This window comes from Oncorhynchus tshawytscha, linkage group LG06, assembly GCF_018296145.1.
Source record: "Oncorhynchus tshawytscha isolate Ot180627B linkage group LG06, Otsh_v2.0, whole genome shotgun sequence".
Classification (NCBI taxonomy): Eukaryota; Metazoa; Chordata; class Actinopteri; order Salmoniformes; family Salmonidae; genus Oncorhynchus; species Oncorhynchus tshawytscha.
Window position 1 is genome coordinate 61,143,734 of NC_056434.1, and position 9,880 is coordinate 61,153,613.

Here is a 9,880-nt window from a genome sequence, read left to right on the forward strand (position 1 = left end):
CATATGAAGTTGTGTCTTGGCTCAGATTAGGAGCCAATCTGTAAATAGCACACCCAACTACCTCATCCCCATATTGTTATTTATCCTCTTGCTCTTTTGCACCACAGTATCTCTACTTGCACGTCATCATCTGCACAACTATCACTCCAGTGTTAATGCTAAATTGTAATTATTTCGCCTCTATGGCCTATTTATTGCCTTACCTCCCTCCCTACTCTTCTACGTTTGCGCACACTGTACATAGATTTTTCCATTGTCTTATTGACTGTACGTTTGTTTATGTGTAACTCTGTGTTGTTGTTTTTGTCTCAATGCTTTGCTTTATCTTGGCCAGGTCACAGTAAGTGAGAACTTGTTCTCAACTGACCTACCTGGTTAAATAAAGGTGAAATAAAAAGTAAATAAAATAAAAGGAGGACAACAACTATCTCCTGGAGTTCATAAATTGGCAACAGCCTGTAAGCTGCTAGCATTTCTTAATTAACATGTGTAGGAGCTGAAATCAAGGTCAAAGTCGAGCTCTTTATGGCGAGAAGTTTGACATTTTGCAAACTAAACTAAATGCAAAACTCATTTTTCAACCACTCCACAAATGTCTTGTTAACAAACTATAGTTTTGGCAAGTTAGTTAGGACATCTATTTTGTGTATTACACAAGTAATTTTTCCAATAATTGTTTACAGACAGATTATTTCACTTATAATTCACTGTATCACAATTCCAGTGGGTAAGAAGTTTACATACACTAAGTTGACTGTGCCTTTAAACAGCTTGGAAAATTCCATAAAATTATGTCATGCTTTAGAAGCTTCTAATGTTTTTAAAATTGTACACCTGCCTTAATTTTGCTGGACCCCCGCTAATGGGGATCCACAATAAATACAAATACAAACCAAATACAGTTTTAAAATTTCATCGGACATATCATATTGATTCATGCAGATGTTTTGTTTTTATGCCTCACGAGACCATTTTCATATGCTTGGTGCAAGAGCTAATGGTTAATATTCCATAGACAGTCAGAATTACATAGATGAAATCATAAAACTGTTGTGCCAATTAATATGCAACAGCTGTCTGCTTTACAATATAGGTACAATGGTAACTGAGAATCATGAATTTCCATCAAATCTGCCAAAGGACTAAAGCTGGAGTCAAGTTATTTTCAGCTGAATTAATAAGGAGGAGACTTGGCTCCAATTACATTGATCCCCATTTTCTGCTCGTTTCCCAGCCGTGAAAGGGCAGCTGACTGGGAATATGTCAGTCGGAAGTAATATTTAGGAAAGAGAGAAAAGGTTGTCTTTAATCATACAGGTAGGCTAAGGATGAAGAGAGAGTGCAATGGGTATTATACTCAAACCAGCTCCAGGGGTGCTTGGAGACACAATCTGTAATGGTGGATTTTGTGTTCAGCAGTATTCTTGTACTAAGCCATTCTCACTCACAGTGTTATCTGTTATAGATGTTTACATACTACCACAGATGTTCTGGACTTCATAAAAATTACCCCTCTTCAATACTGGTGAAAGAATAATAGCCGAATCCCATTATGGTTTTACAGAGTAACAGTACAGAACAGTGCATGATAAAAAGGAAGCACGGGGACAGATGTGGCGTTGTTTCTTTGGAGAGGGTCTCTGTCGGCTCTGCAGCTTGGTTCTCAGGGCCCCGGTCCCTAATGTGCGAGCCACACAGCAGTACTCTTTGATCCAGGGTTGCCAGACAACGGTAGTGTGCCTCCAGCAGTGAGATGTGCCTGTGAGCCAGCCTGAAGGATTGAGGTAAATAACCCCAAATATGTGCATATACATCACGAGCACCGCTCAAGCAGCTGGGGGACAATGCCACACATCAGCTTCTGTCTCTACTCATCTTCCCTTATTCCTATACACTTCCGCTCCCTTCCAATCAATTCTCAGTTCACTCAAGATGTATTGGGAACGTGCTTGTGTGAAATGAATGATTATTCTTTCCCTCTTGTTCTTTGCTCGTATACAGTAGGTTACACTTACTGGTGTGCACTGTGCATACTCCAGTCCACATTTGATTTACATCTCTCTCTCTCTCTCTCTCTCTCTCTCTCTCGCTCTCTCTCCATCTTTTCAATGGGTTGAGAGTTCCGCTCACTTTCAGTCTCCATATCAATTTCCTCAAGATATATGGATTTGCAACATGCTCATGTAAAAGTCTCCTTCTTTCCCCCCTTGTTCTTTTCCCTTATGCAATACACTTACTGGTGTGCACTGGGCATACTCCAGTCTACATTTACATCCCTGCAACTGGGAGTATTGGTGTCTTTCAGGTAGTTCAGAGTGTTGATTGAGGAATGTGATTGTTTTTCACGAGTGTGTTCTGTATGTTTGCATTCTCTTTGTGCAGTATGTTCATTTAATATGTTATGGGGCATTTCCTACTCTCTAAAAATGAGGGCTTCAACAAGGGTTCTTCTAAGATCCTCGAAGTTCTTTGAAGAACCTTAGGGTTCTTGGCACTGAAAATGGCCCATAAAGGTTCTTCCACAAACCTATTAGGAGGTGGGGTTCATCGAGGAACCTCCTTAGTTTGTGGGGGTTCTTGCAGGAGCCTAACTGCCCAACTGAAACATTTGGATTTGAATTTGAAAGGACAGCAGGTGAAGGCACTTAACTGAAAAATGAAAAGATCTCAATTTAAGGTAAGGTTTGTGGTTTGTATGATCTAAATGTATATTGTTTTATGATGGTACAGTCTATCTTCTACATTATGGACATGGTATGTGTATGAAAACTATAATCAAAACAGGTTTTTTCATTCACATTCACCTCAAAAACCAAGGTATGAATACTGTTGTGTGTTTATAATGACATTTTCGGGGATTCACAGACTTCCTGCTCCCTACACCTCTGATGAATATAACAGAAAACCTGTTTGATCACCATGCACTGCAAAATCATTCTGGCTATGGATACGGAGAACATTAACACATTAACATCAACACGCCAGAGGAAATACCCACTGGACCTGGGGCTCTGCTGGGAGTTTACCTCATATTTATATATTTATATTTTTTTATTCTGCTTTGCTACTAAAATCATAATAAACAGTGAGATCTAAAAGATTGTGTTATTGTTGTTATTGTTATGCATATTATTATCATTAAGAATAATAATAACAGGGGGGGGACCCATTAAAATAAGTTCTTCGAAGAGTTTATAGGGGTTCCCCCACAGTTCAGTTTCAATTTGAAAATTTGAATACTCCGGAAACGTTCTCTTTTTAAGAATCAAATCAAATCAAATCAATTTATATAGCCCTTCGTACATCAGCTGATATCTCAAAGTGCTGTACAGAAACCCAGCCTAAAACCCCAAACAGCAAGCAATGCAGGTGTAGAAGCACGGTGGCTAGGAAAAACTCCCTAGAAAGGCCAAAACCTAGGAAGAAACCTAGAGAGGAACCAGGCTATGTGGGGTGGCCAGTCCTCTTCTGGCTGTGCCGGGTGGAGATTATAACAGAACATGGCCAAGATGTTCAAATGTTCATAAATGACCAGCATGGTCCAATAATAATAAGGCAGAACAGTTGAAACTGGAGCAGCAGCACGGCCAGGTGGACTGGGGACAGCAAGTAGTCATCATGTCAGGTAGTCCTGAGGCATGGTCCTAGGGCTCAGGTCCTCCGGGAGAGAGAAAGAAAGAGAGAAAGAGAGAATTAGAGAGAGCACACTTAAATTCACACAGGACACCGAATAGGACAGGAGAAGTACTCCAGATATAACAAACTGACCCTAGCCACCCGACACATGAACTACTGCAGCATAAATACTGGAGGCTGAGACAGGAGGGGTCAGGAGACACTGTGGCCCCATCCGAGGACACCCCCGGACAGGGCCAAACAGGAAGGATATAACCCCACCCACTTTGCCAAAGCACAGCCCCCACACCACTAGAGGGATATCTTCAACCACGAACTTACCATCCTGAGACAAGGCCGAGTATAGCCCACAAAGATCTCCGCCATGGCACAACCCAGGGGGGGGGGGGAACCCAAGGGTTGCAAGGGTCGAAGGACCATTTGTGTAGTCAAGTGTTCATATTATGAAGGCATCATAAGTAGTATACCAGTATCTGAGACACTATACCCATTCTCTTATGTCAGATAGAACAAATAATCGCCAGCGGGACGAGAGGCGCCTAGGAGTGACACCACCTGACGTAAGACAATGACAGTATACCATCTGAGATTAGCATCTTGGCATTATTTCCATTTTATTAGAAGGACATTGCTGGGCTATCTCCGGGGAATAATAATGTGTTAAAAATGTCTACCTACAGTTGTAGGATCTTAATCCTGTAGGATAATGTAGGATAATAATCCTGCAGGAACAGGAAATGTCAATCGTTATGTGGGTTATAATGAACGGACATCTTTGTAGGGGTTGAAATTCTTAAATTTCAAGGTGGAAATGACAAGCTTCAGAAGCTTTTTTAAACCTCAAATACACTACAAGTTTAAAATGTAGAATTTGCTCCTGCGACGGGGTGATCAAATTAAGATCCTACACCTGTAAATGAATTGCAATATCCATACTGGTGTGGAATAGACAAGTCGTGATAAATACCATTTACATGTGGGTGCCAATGTGGCTAATCTATATAAAAGGTACAAGTCAGCATTCAAAGGCTGCATTCATACCCAACTATAACATTTTCCATCAAGATAGAACTGCCAAAGGGGGAGGAGTTGCAGTCTACTGCAGAGATAGCCTGCAAAGTAATGTCATACTTTCCAGGTCCATACCCAAACAGTTCAAACTACTAATTTTAAAAATTACTCTCTCCAGAAATAAGTCTCTCACTGTTGCCGCCCCTCAGCTCCCAGCTGTGCCCTGGACACCATTTGTGAATTGATCGCCCCCCATCTAGCTTCAGAGTTTGCTCTGTTACGTGACCTAAACTGGGATATGCTTAACACCCCGGCAGTCCTACAATCTAAGCTAGATGCCCTCAATCTCACACAAATCATCAAGGAACCCACCAGGTACAACCCTAAATCTGTAAACAAGGGCACCCTCATAGACGTCATCCTGACCAACTGGCCCTCCAAATACACCTCCACTGTCTTCAACCAGGATCTCAGCGATCACTGCCTCATTGCCTGTATCCGCTACAGATCCGCAGTCAAACGACCACCCCTCATCACTCAAACGCTCCCTAAAACACTTCTTCGAGCAGGCCTTTCTAATCGACCTGGCCCGGGTATCCTGGAAGGATATTGACCTCATCCCGTCAGTTGAGGATGCCTGGTCATTCTTTAAAAGTAACTTCCTCACCATTTTAGATAAGCATGCTCCGTTCAAAAAAATGCAGAACTAAGAACAGATATAGCCCTTGGTTCACTCCAGACCTGACTGCCCTCAACCAGCACAAAAACATCCTGTGGCGGACTGCAATAGCATCGAATAGTCCCCGCGATATGCAACTGTTCAGGGAAGTCAGGAACCAATACACGCAGTCAGTCAGGAAAGCAAAGGCCAGCTTCTTCAGGCAGACATTTGCATCCTGTAGCTCTAACTCCAAAAAGTTCTGGGACACTGTAAAGTCCATGGAGAACAAGAGCACCTCCTCCCAGCTGCCCACTGCACTGAGGCTAGGTAACACGGTCACCACCGATAAATCCATGATTATTGAAAACTTCAACAAGCATTTCTCAACGGCTGGCCATGCCTTCCTCATGGCTACTCCAACCTCGGCCAACAGCTCCGCCCTCCCCGCAGCTACTCGCCCAAGCCTCTCCAGGTTCTCCTTTACCCAAATCCAGATAGCAGATGTTCTGAAAGAGCTGCAAAACCTGGGCCCGTACAAATCAGCTGGGCTTGACAATCTGGACCCTCTATTTCTGAAACTATCCGCCGCCATTGTCGCAACCCCTATTACCAGCCTGTTCAACCTCTCTTTCATATCGTCTGCGATCCCCAAGGATTGGAAAGCTGCCGCAGTCATCCCCCTCTTCAAAGGGGGAGACACCCTGGACCCAAACTGTTACAGACCTATATCCATCCTGCCCTGCCTATCTAAGGTCTTTGAAAGTCAAGTCAACAAACAGGTCACTGACCATCTCGAATCCCACCGTACCTTCTCCGCTGTGCAATCTGGTTTCCGAGCCGGTCATGGGTGCACCTCAGCCACGCTCAAGGTAATAAACGATATCATAACCGCCATCGATAAAAGACAGTACTGTGCAGCCGTCTTCATCGACCATGGCCATGGCTTTCGACTCTGTCAATCACCATATTCTTATCGGCAGACTCAGTAGCCTCGGTTTTTCTAATGACTGCCTTGCCTGGTTCACCAACTACTTTGCAGACAGAGTTCAGTGTGTCAAATCGGAGGGCATGTTGTCCGGTCCTCTGGCAGTCTCTATGGGGGTGCCATAGGGTTCAATTTTCGGGCCGACTCTTTTCTCTGTATATATCAATGATGTTGCTCTTGCTGCGGGCGATTCCCTGATCCACCTCTACGCAGACGACACCATTCTGTATACTTCCGGCCCTTTCTTGGACACTGTGCTATCTAACCTTCAAACGAGCTTCAATGCCATACAACACTCCTTCCGTGGCCTCCAACTGCTCTTAAACGCTAGTAAAACCAAATGCATGCTTTTCAACCGTTCGCTGCCTGCACCCGCACGCCCGACTAGCATCACCACCCTGGATGGTTCCGACCTAGAATATGTGGACATCTATAAGTACCTAGGTGTCTGGCTAGACTGTAAACTCTCCTTCCAGACTCATATCAAACATCTCCAAACTAAAATCAAATCTAGAGTCGGCTTTCTATTCCGCAACAAAGCCTCCTTCACTCACGCCGCCAAACTTACCCTAGTAAAACTGACTATCCTACCGATCCTCGATTTCAGCGATGTCATCTACAAAATAGCTTCCAATACTCTACTCAGCAAACTGGATGCAGTTTATCACAGTGCCATCCGTTTTGTTACTAAAGCACCTTATACCACCCACCACTGCGACCTCTATGCTCTAGTCGGCTGGCCCTCGCTCCATATTCATCGCCAGACCCACTGGCTCCAGGTCATCTACAAGTCCGTGCAATGTAAAGCTCCGCCTTATCTCAGTTCACTGGTCACGATGGCAACACCCACCCGTAGCACGCGCTCCAGCAGGTGTATCTCACTGATCATCCCTAAAGCCAACACCTCATTTGGCCGCCTTTCATTCCAGTTCTCTGCTGCCTGAGACTTTTATCTCCCTCACCAACTTCAAACATCTGCTATCTGAGCAGCTAACCGATCGCTGCAGCTGTACATAGTCTATCGGTAAATAGCCCACCCAATTTACCTACCTCATCCCCATACTGTTTATATTTATTTACTGTTCTGCTCTTTTGCACACCAGTATCTCTACCTGTACATGACCATCTGATTATCATTCCAGTGTTAATCTGCAAAATTGTAATTATTCGCCTACCTCCTCATGCCTTTTGCACACAATGTATATAGACTCTCTTTTTTTTCTACTGTGTTACTGACTTGTTAATTGTTTACTCCATGTGTAACTCTGTGTTGTCTGTTCACACTGCTATGCTTTATCTTGGCCAGGTCGCAGTTGTAAATGAGAACTTGTTCTCAACTAGCCTACCTGGTTAAATAAAGGTGAAATAAAAATAAATCAAAAAATACCAGCTGCCCAATTCGGATTATTTTTCCACTAATTGGTCTTTTAACCAATCAAATCAGCTCTTTTGCCAATAATTGATTAGAATTGGGCCTGTGAGCTCCTCAAAAAATCAAGAGATGTTAGGCTGCGTTTGCACAGGCAGCCCAATTCAGATCTTTTGTCAATTATTTGCACATCAGAAACTTATCTGATAGTTTCCCTAATGTGTAAACAGCAACAACAACAACAAAAACACACGGAATCTGTTCTTTTGACTTCCGATGTATACCACCTCCATATGTAGATCTCATTCCTGATACAAACCCGATCCTCCATATGTGACCTCTGACTGGACACTCAGATCAGATTTTTTTTGCTCTGAAATATATATATATTTTTGCACATGACATGCCTTTTTAAGGGACAATAGCAGGAAATGAGCATTGCATGTGTGTGTTACTTCAGAGGCTACATCAGTGTGCATGCACAAATTCTGATATGGGTCACATGTACAACCGCACAACCTATGTGCAGCATAAATATGGCAATGTGTGTTTGAATTAGGTATGATATCATAGGTCTAGCTAGATATGATTTGTTTTTGCAGACACATTCTCCCTGGTCCTGTAATTCATAATATCTGCAAAACATGTGTATGCGACCAATACAATTGTATTATATTTTATTCATCATTGTCCCCAGTGGATAAATCAGGGAAGAAATGCAGAGTTAAGCTTACTACTGTACTGGAGGTTTGAAAACAGCCCAGGCGTAGGCTAGTGCATGTCCTTGCTGCTGCCTGCGTGTGCCAAGAAGAGTTTAAGTATTTTGTTGGCTAATATGTTAGGAGTGCGTCTCATGCAGCTTGTCAGTTCTCAGAGAATAGGATGTAACGTTGCTGCATTCTGAATGTGCTCACAGCAGATATTTGTAACCAATGTTTGTGTTTAAATACTTTTTAAAAAATTTTATAATTCTACGAGTCTCCTTTCTTTCTACGTATGACATTGAAAGCAATATTGTTGACCATTTCCCATCTTCATTCAATCGTGACCTGTACCTTGCATGGGAGCTGGAGGGCATGCTTTCATGTTGTCCTGTACAGGCCAGCCATTTGATAGGATTTCTGCTTCTGGCTGAGTTCACTTCCACATACAAATCTACCTTTATACCATTTCAGTCTGAATCAAAGGAATGCGGGTTGTTTGTGAGTCCATTGGGGTGTGCTGTTATCTGTCATTTGTGACTGTCATTATCAATATCAATACTGATTCATTAAGCGATGAACACAGACTTCAAGCCTAAAGTTGCAGTGATTCAGTCAGTTCAGCTTTATGTAAAGAGAGAACAACTATTATGTCTTTGCGTTTGTCAGTCGTGTTCTTCACTTTATTTTTGAAGGAATTCTGCAGTACAGCCCACTGTACATTCATTTCACCAGACAGACAACCAGATTCGTTCAAATCCATTCAATCCACAGCTCTAGAAATACCACACTGGTCCTGCAGCAACACAATCACAGAACTTGTACAGTGACACTCCCTTGTGATTATGGCCCTCCTTGATCAATTTAAGTGAATCATGTCATGATTGAATGCTGAGCTCAAGAGAGTCTGACTGGCCTGAAATGGTCCTTTTTAGATTCGGTTTTATATCTCGTCTTCTGACATCAGCCACACTTTCAATGTCACATTTGTGGCTGGGGTTACCTTAAGATGAGGTGGACACAGTCACAGGGGTGAATTGTTTTTTTAAAGCCAACATCTCAGTAACATACCCTACCTACCATAGCTGAGATAGGAGTTAGATAAGTTATTTCTTATATCGTGGAGTCACAGTCACCATGCTTGGTTGAAAAGGGTCCATTTGTAAGCTGTAGTATCAGAAACAGGCAATGCTTTACCTCACCCATATCAACATCAATCGCTAATGAGCACGCTGTCTCCCCTTCTCCCAAAAGTACCTGCCTAATGGATATTGGGGATTCAATCTAACTCTATCCATCATGGCTTGTTTTCAGTCCAGATGGGTGAATGATAAGATAGGGACTAAACATCTACTAAAGACAACACCACAACACGATCTCCTCCAGAGAGAGGTAGCTAACTCCGGTGTGACCTGATTACTGGATGCGTTCCAGGGGGTTGAATTATGGAGAGCATTGTTTTGATAGGCACGTATGCATAACTAGCTGTCAGACAGTCAGATGGTAAGGAAAGCAGC